Here is a 12459-nt window from a genome sequence, read left to right as displayed (position 1 = left end):
GATGTAAAGCTCTTCCTGAATATCTGTGATCCATTGATGTCCTTGTCACTCACCTCCAAAGCAGAGCCCCGCCCCCCCTTCTGCTACAGCCTGGAGTCATTACCCCTAATCCTTGGAGCACATCTGCTGTCCTGAAATCCCCTTTTCCACCATCCTGGGTACTCCTCTCACTTCTCTGGGGTTGCCTTCACTGTTTCCTGGATCCCGTTCTTTCTTGATGTGCTAGCCAGCTTTCCAACACCGTAACAAAATACCTGAGCTAATCAACTTATAAGGGGAACAGGTTTATTTTGGCTTATGATTTCAGTTTCTAGCTGCTTTGGCCCCCTTGCCTTTGGGCCAAAATGGCACAGTATATCATGTGGGGAAATGCATGGCTGAGAAAGCAGCTGAATTCATGGTGGCTGCAAGAAAAGAGAGAAAGAAGGAGCTGGGGGTCCCAGTATCCTCTCTAAGATCACACCCCCCAATGACCTAACTTCCTTTTGCTAGGTTCCACCTCCTAAAAACTCTGCCACTTCTCAACAGCCCTGGGGACCAAGCCTTCAACTCAGGGACCCTTTGGAGACATTCCAGATTTAAACTATAACACAGACTTGTTTTCCCCTTTCAGCAGTGTGAATCCTCTGATAACTTCTAATACAGAGGGTACATGGAGGTGAAGTTTCAGCCATTACTCCTCTGAAAGCATGTTCTGCATCCTCAGATTCAACCAACCTCATGTTGAAAATATTTGGGAAAAAAAAATTTTCAGCTGTGCAGAACATGTACAGACTTTTTCTTGTCATTATTCCCTAAATAATACAGTATAGCAACAGTTTACACAGCATTTACATTGTACGGGGCATTATAAATAATCTAGAGATGGTTTAAATAATGCAGAGAACTGTGAAAATACTATGCTGTATTAAATAAGGGACTGGAGCACTCTGGATTTCGTATATCCATGGAGGTTTCTGGAACCTATCCCTCAGTGAGACCAAGGAACATCTGCATTTTACTTTGATACTTTGGTTGATAATCCAGCTGGACCTCCAGCTCTAGACTAGAGATTATTGCCTTCAGAATGTTGCACACAGTGCTCAGTACTTTCTGATTTTTCACTGTTGGGATCAGTGAAACCAAACCACCTAATATTTCTATTCAAACCATCAAATATTTATGTATGAGCCCCTCCCGGTCCCCAGTCCCACCGACTGCAGTTTGTAGATCCTGTCTCTAGTATTCTGAAATGTGCTGCAGTTGCCTGTATAAAACTGTTTTCTATTCATCCAAGCATGTGCCTTGTGGTCTAGAATTGCATCCTTCAGTACTTCTAAAAAAGCATGATTTTTTTTTTTCCTGGAACTTCTGTCACTGGCCTTCCTGAAATGATTCTTTAAAACTCTGGTCCTGTTCTTGCCTATTTTCCATCATCGTCTGTCACTTTCTGTGTCTTTCTCCCATGCCTTATCTCTCCTTCTGGGATTTTTATTTCTGCAGCCACTTCATCTAAGGAATTTTGTTGACATAGATTTGCCTTGTAAAGCCTTTTCTTTTGTTAATGCAAGATCTCATCTCTGAGGTGATCAACCCTAGCTTATCCATGCATTGGTCCTCTGAAAAGTTTGGGTTTGCTCTTAATTTGACATGCTCATGGCAGAAGGTTCCACCCAACTTCTGGGGTCTTTGCCTCTCTGCTCATCTTAGAAAGGTCCTCAGGCTGTTTGGAATTGAGGGAGAAGACATTGGCAGCCATCTGTGGGGTGACTGTGCAGGATCCTGGCCATTCCCAACCGGTGATCCTAGTATCAGATCTGCAGATCTTGGGCTGCAGTGTGCAACTAAGTGTTAGAGCACATGCTTATCATGGGCAAGGGCCTGGGTTTGATCATATACATACACACACAAACACATCCACATGCACACACACACACATATCTGCAGATCTTCTGTCTTATGTTGGTTAGTTTCCCTGGAGATGAATCCTTCAACCTCTGGGAGGTTTATACTTATCTCCTTCCATTCTTCCATTCACTCAGCAGAGCCCAGAAACAAGGTCAGGTTGTCCGTGTTCATGAGGTGAAACATTGCATTTTCTTGATCTGCATTTTCAGTGTTACTCCTCAGCTGTGGTGCTCACCAAGTTCATAGTCATTGCAGTCCACCCTCCAGAGGAGCCTCCAAGCTTTCAGTCTAGAGATTAAAAATTTACAAGTTTCAGATGACATTATGGGGGATTATTATTGACTTCAGTATTAGCTGATGCCAAGTGCTAGATGTTCTTTGAGATGGGTGGCTGCGCACCCGTATTAAAGATAAGGACCAAAGTTCCAGGGGTAGAGATAAACACTGAGTAACAGCAGAGTCAGGATTCACCCCACTGGGCTGACGAAGCTCAAGCTCTGTGTGTTAGGGAGAGCGGTTCTGCTCAGTGGGGAACACTAACAACCTGTCACTGTATCCCTCAGAGTTCTGGCTGGGGCCACTTGCCTGAGGGTCATTCAAAATGGCAAAAATGCAAAATTCTTGCACTTCAACCAAGACTCAGGTTGCACTGGTATTATTGATTTTTTTTTTTTTGAACAGTTTTCAGGAGTATTTGACATTTGCAATTTGGAAGAAAATCTTAAAAACAGATGAAGTTCTGCCCTCAAAAGTTTTATATCCTACTCTATTTGGTATGTGTGGTACTAGGAATTGAACCAGGGGTGCTCTGCCACTGAGCTACATCCCCAGCCCTTTTCATTTTTTTTTTTTAATTTTGAGACAGGATCTCACTAAATTGCCTAGACTGGCCTCAAACTGGTAATCTTCCCTCCTCAGCCTCCTGAGTAGCTGGGATTAGAGGCATATGCTTCTGTGCCTGGCTGCTACTCCAGTCTTAACTGACATACATGAACACCGAAAAACTGAATCATAACTCTGATTATTTTTCAAATCCAAAAGTTCTTGTAAGTCTAATTTTTTCAAGATAAAAACATTTAAGTTTTAAAATAAAAATACAATGTTATAATATAAATCTCAGGCTGAGGTACGGGGATCTTTTGAACCCAAGAGTATAGTCCAGCCTGGGCAACATAGCAAGACCCCCATCTCAAAAAAAAAAAAGATATATATATATATAAATTATTTTTATAAATATAAAAAGATATAAATTATTTATATACAGAAGTAGTGTGTGTGTGTGTGTGTGTGTATTAATTTAAGGCCAGTCTCCACAACTTAACAAGAACTTGCATCAGAATAAAAAATGTATAGGTTGGGGCTGTGGCTCAGTGGTAGAGCACTTGCCTAGCATGCGTGAGACACTGGGTTTGATCCCCAGCACTAAATAAAAATACTAAATAAACAAAATAAAGGTATTGTGTCCATCCAAAACTAAAAATACTTTAAAAAAATAAAAAATAAATAAAAGTGTAGAAAAGGGCTAAGGAGGTAGCCTACTGATAGAACACCCCCCTATTCAATCCCCAGTATCATAAAAATTTTTAAAATATATTAATATATAGTATGTATATAAAATATTTATCATGTTTGTCTATTACATATAGCATTAAAAATACAAAATTCTAAGTGGAAAGAAATGATCCTACCACAACTATATTTATGTTTGTGCTTTCTCTTGCAGATTGTATCCACATACACGTTTGTACAGATGTCTTCCAAAAGGCTGAGGAAAAGCAATTCACATATATTTTTAATCTGATTGGGATCAGATTTTTTTTATCATTTTAAAGCATCACTTTTCCCCCATCAGTAGACAGAAATTGAGAAGATGAGGTAGTTTACAAAACTATGTCTGTAAGAGAGAAATGTCTTTAAAAAGTTGGAGACCCTGTTGAACTTAGTCACTATTGCCCAAGTGGCCTAACTTCGGCTTATCATAGGGTGAGCCTCTTTTCCTGTCCTCTCACAGTCAACCATTCTTTACTCAAATTGCAAAACAAAGGCGCATTTGTAGTTTGAAGTCACTGATACCAACCCGTCTAGCAAGGTTTAAAAAAAAGGAGCTATTTGCCTTTTGTAAATGGTCTGGGTGCACAGAGATGGTGTTAGTCACCTTCTGGCTGGGTGCCCACACTTGGACTCGGCCTGTTGGGATGGCTGGCGGGGTACCAACCACAGGGAGGCCTGGTGACTGGCATAGGTCAGCTTATAGTGTGAAAGCTGAACTGGAACAACTCTGACCTTGCACTTGCCCCCAGATCTGTAATGTACCATAGAAGAAAAGCAATTCTCTGGATTGGGCAGGCACAGTAATAACTTATCTACTTTTTTTTTCCTGAAACATGGAGTGGCTGTTTGACAGTAACAGCTTGCCCCAGAGGGCAGCACGTGGTACTGGGAGGGCAGGGAAAAACTACTTGAAGCCTCAGCCCTGGATTCTAGTCCTGAGTCTTTTTCTAAATAGTTTCTAAAACTGGATCCTGCTTGTAATTTTTCTGCCCAGGAAGTACCTTATCTGTCAATTATTTTCTTTTCTTTTCTTTTTTTTTTTTGGTTTTTAAAATAATTTTTATTTTTTAAAAGTAAATTGTACATTACAGGAAAAAAAACACAAGCAAAGAACAAAGTCAATTATTTTCTGTCTATTCCTTTGGGCTTCAGTTTTTCATCCATAAAATAGTCAAATGTCAATTCTATGTGAGGCAAAAATGGTTATCCTTAACTCGTAAGAAACTAGAGCTCATGAGGTTAGTGTAGTTGGCTGTTTTGTGTTACTATAATACAATTTCTGAGGCTGGGTTACTTTATAAAAAAATATATTTATTTAGCTTATAGTTCAGAAGGTGCAATGATCTGTATCCAGAGAAGACTTTCTTGCTGAGAGAGTCCCAATGTGGCACAGGGTGTCACATGGTAAGAGACAGAGAGTACACGAGTATGACTCTCAGTCTCTCTCCCTCTTCTTATAAAGCCACCAGTATTCAATCATGGGAACGCCACCCTGATAACCTTATCTAATCCTAGTCAGTTCCCAAAGGTCCCGCCTCTAACCACCATAGTTGTAATAAGTTTCCCTCCTCTTAACACCTTATAATGGGAATTCAATTTCAACACACAAGCCCTTGGGGAAACTCACTCAAACCACATCCAAACCATGGCAATCAATCACCTTTCCTGTGTCTTTTGATGAGTGGTACATCAGGGACTTGGGTACAAAGCCCCATGTATTAGTTGTCTGCAATGGAACTAATTTCCAAAAAATATTAATGGCTAATGGGGTTGTGGCTCAGTGGTAGAACACTTGCCTGGCATGCGTGAGGCACTGGGTTCAAATCTCAACACCACATATAAACAAATAAACAAATAAATAAATAAAGGTTCATCAATAACTAATAAAAATTTAAAAAATAATAATAAATATGGGAGTCAGTTTCTGCAGGCCAAGAATCTGGGGACAGTTTTGCTGGGTGTTTTGGCTGCCAGTCCCTGATGAGGTTGCACTCCAGCTGTGGTCAGGACTACCGTCTTATCTGGAGGCCCTGGTGGGAGAGGATCTACTCACTCCTGAGTCCCCTTATATGGTAGGCAGGGGCTTCTCTTCCTCACTGACTGGCTGTTGGCTGGTATTTCAGTTCCCTTCCACGGGAGCCTCCCCATAGGCTGCCTGAATCTCCTGATGACCGGGCAGCTTGCCTTTCCAGAGCAAGGATGTGTGTGAGAGAGAAAAAGAGAGGGACCACCTGGAGGAGAGTATGCCCAAGACAGAAGCTACAATCTTTATAGCCTAATCGTGAAGTGGCATATCATCATCCAGGGCTATGGTATGTGTTTGTGAACCCAGTGACTCAGGAGGCTGAGGCAGGAGGATGACAAGTTTGAGACCAGCCTCAGCAATTCAGTGAGACCCTCAGCAAACTTAACAAGACCCTGTCTCAAAAATAAAACAAAAAGGCCTGGGGGTACACACACACACACACACACATTCATTGAATGTGTATGTATATTTATATTGAATGTCTATATATATTCACTATATATATATTTCATATATATATATGAAAATTTATCAGAATTGAAGAAAATGAATCTCTAGGCTAAAAGGGTTAGCAGAATGACAAGCAAAAGAAATGAAAAAAATATCAATTACTGGATTCAATGCTGTGAAATTTTAGAATACCAAAAATAAACAGAAGATCCTAAAAAAGTTTCCAGAGAGAGGGAAGGAAAAAAAAATAGGTTACCTACAAAAGAATGATAATCAGACTGGCATGAGATTTGTCTGGGAACACGAAATGCTAGAAGATAATGAAACAAGGCTTTCAACATTCTGAAGGAAAATTATTTAGAACTTGAAAGTCTATCGCCCTATAAGGCAGAGTAATCGCATTTTTGGATATCAACTCAGAAGGATTACCTTTCAAGTGCTAAGTAAGTTACAAGAGATTGTTCTCCTCAAGAAGATGAAAGCAACCTGCGCCCTGCCCCATGACCTAAAAGAGAAAGACATAAGATACAAGGTCATGGTAGAACCTGCCCAGGAGTCCACCAAAAAGCAATCCCAGCAAAATTGTGGATGTATAACCAATGTGATTCTGCAATTTGCATTTGGGGTAAAATTGGGAGTTCATAACCCACTTCAATCTAATGTATGAAATATGATATGTCAAGAGCTTTGTAATGTTGTGAACAACCAATAAAAAAAAAAAATAAAGAAAAAAAAAAAAAAAAAAAAAGAACTGTGTGGAAACCCAGGAAAGTGACTTTTTCCAAGGACAGTGTCAACTGACGAGAAGAATGCAGTCAATTCCAAGCCAATAGGTAGTCAACAGACAAATGACCAAGAAGTCACATGACATGCAGGAGGATGGCAAGTTCAAGTCCAGCCTCAGCAACGTAGTGAGGCCTCAAGTGACTTAGTGAGACCCTGTCTTAAAATTTTGAAAAGCGAACTGGGAGTATTGGCTCTGTGGTTATGGGTTCAATCCCCCCATACCAAAGAAAATAAAACACAGGAACGTCAACTATGTATATAGAAGTGAATGTTGTCATCCTTGAATATGTGGGAAGAAGGAGGTTTATGGGAACACAGAGATATGAAACAGAGGGTTGGGTACCAACATCTTCAACAGGGAGGAACCACAAGTGACAAGTTGGCAGAAGAGGAAACAGGTGTCAAACAAAGTATTTAAAAGTACAAATAGAAGCACTGAAAATATGAACACCAAAAATGGATTCAGGAGGAGGGAAGCCGTATTACCTAACTCCTCCTCTTTCATAATGGGGAGTCAACAAAGTCTAAATTGGTTAAATTATTAAGAAATAACAGTGCATATATATTATTAAAATATCAAGTATATATATATATGTAAATATATACACACACATATATGCAGGTGTTTCATATATACATATATATATATACACATACATATTTTGTATATATGTATATATTTTGGAATACTTTTTGCCAAGCTGACTGGGAGATTGAGGAATATCTTGATTTTTGTCATCGATAGGTTTTTAGTAATGAAAAAAAAAGTTACAGATACATTAGAATTCTGTGATGTCATGGTATGTGACAGGCATATGGTTCTGAACCCACGCGCCTCAAGCATAACTACCTGCAGAAGTCTGACAAAGAACTGGGGAGGTACCTGGAAGGGGTTTCTGTGTATGAACTCTTCTCCCCCAAAGTGAATGCTCTTTTGCTCACTTTGGGTGACTCACAAATGGAAAGATATTCCATATCCCTGATTTACTGTCTTTGAAGAAGGTGATATGTAGAAAAAAAAAAAACATTGAAGGTATTCTTGAGTTTTGTTTTCATTTTCTTTTGTGGGGCAGGGAACATAACATCGAAGAATTAATTTTAAGTTCTGGGAAAGTTTTATTTATTTTTATAAAGATCTGGTCAGAAGCTATGCATTCAGTTGAGTAAACATATAAAAGAAACAAAATTTTCTCTCTTTGGAAAGAAAAGCAGGTGTAGGTACAAACACTCTCAGGTCAGGAAATATTTAAAAGACCCCTTTGCAAAGTCCTTTCACAGACACCATCTTCTGTATCATTAATGCTTATAATAACAGCATGACATTGGTGTCACTGCTGTTTTATACGTGAGGAATCAGAGGTTTAAGGGAATCACCCAATATCCCATAACAAAGTGGGAGGGAGAGCACCAAAGTCCATTCTGCTCCTGCCCACCCACCCCAGGTTACATCCCTGCCATGGAAATTGCCAGTAAATTCATTGCTCTGGGGTCCCTCCTGGCTCTTACATGCCTTGAGTTTTTAGCCCTCCATGTATTTCCTGGGAAGGAAATTCTGGTGTTTTTTGACTTTTTACGAAAGAGTTCCTGCTCTGCCTCTAGGTTTGAGAAAAAAATGGGAAAAGTAACATTTGAGTTACTAAGAAATCAGAATCCAAGGGAGAAGCCAAAGCTAGATGTTTATGGGACACCTCATGAAGGATTTCCAAGGGATCTACTCACCGCAATAACCCTAGCATACCGTTGGCAAAGGCTTCTCTTTGTGTATAGTTATAAGTCCAGTTTTCTGACTTACAGGTACTATCAAAACCCTAGGAATCTTGTGAGTGACCTAGGGTCAAGGTGACAACCTTTCCTTTTAAACTGCTAGGACAGTTCTTTTTGATCAAACACCCTAGTGCTACCTAAATAACATATCCTAGGCAACTGGTTGGTTCATAACTTTCCAAGTTATTCATTGTCGGGGCAAGTCCTGCCCCCAGCTCCATCCCAGTCTTCTCCTCCCACTTCTATAAAAAATTATTCTGCAAAGGATTGCATTCAGACAGCGGAAAGTCCTTCAGGGAAAGAATGCATTCATCCAACGGTTTTCATGAAACTGTCCCTAGTGAAACATGGCCCCACCCTCTTTCCAAGACAAACCTCCTTGGCCAACCCATTATTATCCAAATATTCCATTCAGATGTACTGTGGCTTGTGACAGTTAACATTCAAGCCTTCTCTTAGTTTTTGTCTATGAGTTGAAAGCCCAACTATACCCATATACTCAATGACTGTAAGTCCAGTCTTATCTCTGAGCAGCTAGGACTTTCCTTAGTGAAAAATAAAGCCATTTCCCCATTTCACGCTGAAGACTCTCCCTTATTAAAGAGAGGCAGAGCCACCCTGCTCCCGGGCTGAGTTAAGACATCCCAGATTGCTCTCTGAGCAGATTGCAATGTCTAAAATGATTAGATCTCTAAGTGACAACCTAAGATGAAAACTCACAGCCGAAATAGAAGTGAAATATAAATACAGAGCTGCTTAAGGCCTTTTAGAAAGCAAAGGCTAGAGTTTGCCTTATAAGAAATTAAGTTACCAAAGATACATCCTAAGAACATGGCATTGAAGTTGGTGATGCTCCTGAATTAATCACTACTAATTTCTGCACGTCTTAAGAAACTTAGATATGTTGCAAAAACAAGGTATGTAAGTGTCCACAAAGAATGAGAAGGCTTCTTTCTAGCTCTTCTATCATGTTTATATATTGTTTTTTGCTTTTTTTTTTTTTGGTACCAGGAATTGAACTCAGGGACACTGAGCCACATCCCCAGCCCTATTTAGTTTGTATTTTATTTAGAGACAGGGTCTTGCTGAGTTGCTGCGCCTCTCTTTTGCCGAGGCTGGATTTAAATTTTCTATCCTCCTGTCTCAGTGTCTATATATTGTTTTAATGATTAGCTCGGTGTGCTTCCATTATTAGGTGTGAGCCCAAAACCCAGCATCTGTACCTCATGGATCCCTTAAAATTCCTTGCATGCTAGCTTATTGCCTGGTCTCAGGAGGTTCTTAATAAATGTTTGCTTAATAATCTATGGAACAACAAAGAGAGGAAAAAATGAAATATCATTACCAATAGTTGCATACAAATGACAAAATGTGTTTTCTAAAAAAGAGTCCTGGGAATAAAAAAAACAAAACCCTGAAGTCTTAAAGCCATTTCCCAGACTAAGTTCCATTTCTCCAGAAAGGTCCAAGGCAGGTAGAGGGCTAACACAGGTTACAGGGGCACAGAGAGGGACACAGTATTTACTGTAAGTATACTACCGCGCTCTGAAAGGCATTGAGGAAAGAGGCTGAGCCTGGATTGGAAATATCAATCCTTGAAAAATCTTTATTGTGTTCCCTAGGCAGAGAGAGTAGCTGTGGTAATTATATAGCATCCTCCCTCACACAAACCAGATGTTATTAAACCCCAAATTAACTTAATTTGTTTATATTAATGCCTTAAAGTAATGAGGTGCAGCTTCCACCCCTTTCTGGGTACTAGGGGAAATCTTTGTCACAATTATCTGCACTTGCTTCTATTTTTGCACAAACAGGGTGAGATTTAAGCTTTGTTGGATCTCAGCAGACAGATGAGTTTGATTTTGATATTGTGGGCAAGGCAGACATGGAGCCAGGATTCTGTTACCAGTTCTGCCCATCTGCAGGATGCCAGCAGAAACTACGGCTAATTTTTTGCGACAACTGGTACCTCCTACAGCGCCTTTTAATAATCTGTCTGGTTCATGAATTTTCCAGTTTGCTTAAAATCATAGACTTCTTTCAGCCTTTTCTCCATCTTCATATTAGTGCCAGTGTGTCCTTGAGGAATCAAAAAAACAAACTCTAATTTAATTGCTGGAGTTTAATCCAACCCCAGGAAACGTAAATCTGCTGCCCTCTTTCCTGCATCATGTAACTGAGACAACCATCCACCATTAGAGGGCTGCTCAGTCCCTTTCCTATTGGGGAAAAACTCCTACTGTGTGTATTGATGGCAGAAGGTCATATCCAGTTCCAGTACTAAAGTAAAGGGGACTCATGTTTCTCCCTTGTAGTTCCCAGGCAGCCTTTGCTGTTGAGAATGAAATCTGCAAGGATCCTATGACTCCCCTGAAGTTCTTCAAATGCAGTCCATTTTTGCTTAGGTTACCTACAGTTGTTAACATCTGAGCTTATATATCTTTGCTTTGGATTTTGTTCTCTCTTTTTTAAGTTAAAACAACAGAAAGGTAACTGTATAGTTCTTTTCTTTAAAAAAATGTAAAAATTGTAGATACACACAATAACTTTATTTATTTAAATTTAAAACAACAGAAAGGCAACTGTATACTTCTTTTTTTAAAAAAATTTAAATTGTAAATGCACACAATACCCTTTATTTTATTTATGTTTATGTGGTGCTGTGGATCTGACCCAGTGCCTCACACGTGCTAGGCAATTACTCTACGATCCAACTGCATAACTGTACAGTTACACAGTTACTTCTGATTGTGTTTCTCAAATACAAGCTTGCAGCAGAATCACCTGAAGGGCTTGTTAAAGCACAGGCTGCTGGGCTCCATCCACTGCCCTCTTTATTCATTTATTTTTATTTTTTTTTAATTTTGAGACAGGGTCTTGCTAAATTGCTGAGGCTGCCTTTGAACTTGTGATCCTCGTGTTTCAGCCTCCCCAGTTGCTGGAATTATAGGTGTGTGCCACTGCATGAGGCCAAAATTACATTTTAAAATGAACAACAGTTCCATAACCTTCTCATTTTTCACTCATGATCTTAGCTGTTTCTGAACATAAATTGTGGAGTGCAGCTAGGATCTTTAAAGGAAAAGGCTTTGGATGTATTTATTTATTTATTCATTCATCCATTTTTAGAATTGTCCCTGAAGATCTGCCTGCATATGTTTGAAGAAATTGTATCTCACATAATTCCATGGCCATAAAATCCAACAATGACACAACTATTAGGATGGCTAAAATAAAAAAAATAGCGATAACACCAAATGCTGGCAAGTATGCTGAGAAACACTGCTGGTGGAAAAGTCAAAGGCTACAGCCACTTTGGAAAACAGTTTGGCAGTTTCTTATAAAACTAAACATGCAATTTCCATGTGACTCAGCAATTGCACTCCTGGGCATGTATCCCAGAGAAATAAAACTGTGTGCTCACATAAAAACCTGTACAGAAATGTTCACAGCAGTTTATATGCAATAGCTCCAAACTGGAGTGTCAGCCCAGGTGTCCTTCAAAGAATGAACGGTTAAACAAACTGCCAATGCTTTGGTAGATACACACAGAGGCGGAATAGGAGGATCAAGCAATGGTTGATCTGTGTAACAACTCAGATGAATCTTTAGGCAATTATGCTCCAATTTTAAAAGATTACACCCTGTATGATTTCATTTTTATGATATTTTTGAACTGAGTATAATATTTTTGAAATAAGGATATTTTAGAAATAAACGGCAGAATTGTGATTGACAGGTGTTGCAGGGTTGGGCTATAAAAGGGCAACATGGGGGATTGTATGGATTTGGAAGAGTTCTGTATGTTGATTGTGGTGAATACAGGAACCTACACGTATTAAGGTTGTACAGAAGTTACGCACACACCCCAGTACAAGTAAAACTGGGGGAATCTGAGTAAGATCAGTAGATTGTACCAATGTCAGTGTTCTGGTTATACTATACTATAGTTTCGCACAATGTTCCCATTGATTGAAACTGGGCAATAGGTACAA

This window comes from Ictidomys tridecemlineatus, chromosome 10 (assembly GCF_052094955.1).
Source record: "Ictidomys tridecemlineatus isolate mIctTri1 chromosome 10, mIctTri1.hap1, whole genome shotgun sequence".
Classification (NCBI taxonomy): Eukaryota; Metazoa; Chordata; class Mammalia; order Rodentia; family Sciuridae; genus Ictidomys; species Ictidomys tridecemlineatus.
The sequence above is the reverse complement of the archived record's forward strand: the minus strand, read 5'-3'. Positions refer to the sequence as shown.